This window comes from Rhinoraja longicauda, chromosome 10, assembly GCF_053455715.1.
Source record: "Rhinoraja longicauda isolate Sanriku21f chromosome 10, sRhiLon1.1, whole genome shotgun sequence".
NCBI classification, from domain to species: domain Eukaryota; kingdom Metazoa; phylum Chordata; class Chondrichthyes; order Rajiformes; family Arhynchobatidae; genus Rhinoraja; species Rhinoraja longicauda.
Genome location: NC_135962.1, coordinates 56875538 through 56878105, shown reverse-complemented (window position 1 = coordinate 56878105; position 2568 = coordinate 56875538). Strand labels below are relative to the sequence as shown.

At 43.8% G+C, this 2568-nt stretch overlaps 1 protein-coding gene across 1 annotated transcript in view; it reads right to left on the bottom strand.

The window, feature by feature from the left end:
* Positions 1-856: 856 nt before the first annotated feature.
* nrxn3a (neurexin 3a) overlaps positions 857-2568 on the bottom strand; it is a 1276003-nt gene continuing 1274291 nt past the window's right edge. Inside the window, exon 24 of the mRNA XM_078406911.1 lies at positions 857-2568. This exon is cut by the window's right edge and continues 2917 nt beyond it. The gene's annotated coding sequence lies outside the window, so the exon portion shown is untranslated.

Genomic DNA, 2568 nt, shown 5'->3' with positions numbered 1-2568 from the left:
CAATGCACAGACAAGCCTTAAAGTTTAGACACTGAGATATTAAACTTCCTGTGTTGAGCTTTTGCATCCATTGAGTTGTCAAAGGCTGTATTCGAAGCTGGTACTGCCAGCCCACCTGAGTTTTCAATGGAACAGTAGTTAGATGATATACAGTATATACACACTGATGAGCTAAAACATCATGTCATCATGGGCACTCTGCAGCTAGGCAGCCCCCATACGCAGCAGGGTGCGATGCACTGTGTATTGTGACACATTCCTCCCGTGATCACCATTAACATTTTCTCTGACTTGTGCCACTGTCGACCTTCTGTCGGTTCGGACCAGACGGGATAGCCTTCGTTGCCCTCGCGCATCGATGAGCCTTGGGCGCCCAACACCCTGTCTGTCGCCGGTTTGTGGTTTGTCCCTCCTCGGACCACTGTCGGTCGGTACTCACCACTGCTGACCGGGAGCACCCCACAAGCCTTGCCGTTTCAGAGATGCTCTGACCCAGTCGTCTGGCCGTAACAATTTGGCCCCTTGTCAAAGTCGCTCGGGTCTTTACTCCTGCCCATTTCTCCTGCATCCAACACGTCAACTTCGAGAACTGACTGTTCACTTGCTGCCTAATATATCCCACCCCTTGACAGGTGCCATTGTAACAAGATAATCAATGTTATTCACTTCACCTGTCAGTGGTCATGATGTTTTGGCTCATCGGTGTGTATATATATATATCATATATATATATATATTATATATACATTATACATATATATATATTATATACATTATATATATATATATATATGTATATATATATATATATATATATATGTATATATATATATATATATATATATATATACACACATCAATTTCTAGCATTGATAACTCAAGTGGATTAAGAAGGGTAACTTGTTCTCCAACTGTTTCAACGTGTTTGTAATCTTGCAGCCTCGGGAACACGATTAAACGAAAGCTCGGCGACATTAAACATGCAACCCGTGTACAAACAGAAGTACGTGTGTGCCTTTGTTCTGGGGATTGCTGTCTAAACATGAGAGAAACTGGAAGAGAATTTGGAAAGATACAAACACCAAAGCAAAGAATGAACAAGTTAATGTCCAACAGCTAAGCACAGAACTCGACAATAAAGCCAGCAAATTATGTAAACAACTTGTTTCCTCTCTCTTGACATGGCATCTTTCCGACAGAAATTCACAACCATCCATGTTTATATGCACACACACACACGCACATATATACACATCTCTATCTATATATCGTTGATTCTGTAGTCAGTTTGTAGGACAGGCAGTATATATTCTTGCATTGTCCATTGTTCCCACCTTCCAATGAAGTTTAAAACAAAGTAAAGCTGGAGACAGACACTAAATGCTGGAGTAACTCAGCGGGTCAGGCAGCGTCTCTGGAGAGAAGGAATGGGTGACGTTTCGGGTCGAGACCCTTCTTCTGCATCTGATATTTCGCTTGGGCAGCTTACACCCCAGCGGTATGATCACTGACTTCTCTAACTTCAAGTCACCCTTGCTTTCCCTCTCTCTTCTCCATCCCCTCCCACTTCTCGGTTCTCCCACCAGTCTGACTGTCTCTGTTTGCTCTGTTGTTACCTTCTCCCAGCTAACCACGATCTAGTCGACATTTCCCTTGATCTCCATCCCCTTTGCCCAGTTTACACACCTTCGCACTTCCTAATCGATGTATCTCCCACTCCCCCTGACATCAGTCTGAAGAAGGGTCTCGACCCCAAAAAGTCACCCACTCCTTCTCCCCAGAGATGCTGTCTGTCCCGCTGAGTTGCTCCAGCACTTTGTGTCTGCCTTCGGTGTAAACCAGCGCCTGCAGTTCCTTTTTGCTACACACAGTAACGCTGGTACTTAGTATTGTAATTCGGCGAGGAGAAAGGTGACAGATTTTTAAAGAAGAGTGCAGGAAAGGAAATCAAACTCAGTGAAGCCGGCGAACAAGAGAGAAATATAAAAGCACAATCAAATTCTCGTGGTACATTTGGCCAAAGAAACACCATTAACTGGTTCCCAGCAAAATTGAACACCATATTGTATATGATGTGGTTACTTTTATTTTTTTTTAAACGTGCATGCATCACAGTCAGTTTACTGAAACTCAGAAGCACAGCCATGGGTTTTTGTTTCTGGCTGTGTACTACCTACCACACTCTATGAGTAATATGTTGTACAATTAACAGCTCATAAACAATAAGGTGGCCACCTCAAGTCCGGTGTCTCGGTGTGGGCGTTTCCACGTTAGTTCTGTTGTCTCCTGGTTTTTTTTTGTTTTCTTTAAATGTCCATTATACTTAATACAAGTTTTATTGCGGCCGACAGCAAATGATGAGGAGGACACCACGATTCCAGATGTAGAGACACGTACAACGCTAAACGGCAAAGTCCCGTTAACCCCCGGGACCGTGGGAGAGGGAGGAGACGGAGAAGGTGGGAGAGGCACCCTGACCCACACACACTCATATATGTATACACACACACGTATACACGTATATACACATGCACTGACAAAGACTCGTGCATACACACACACACACAC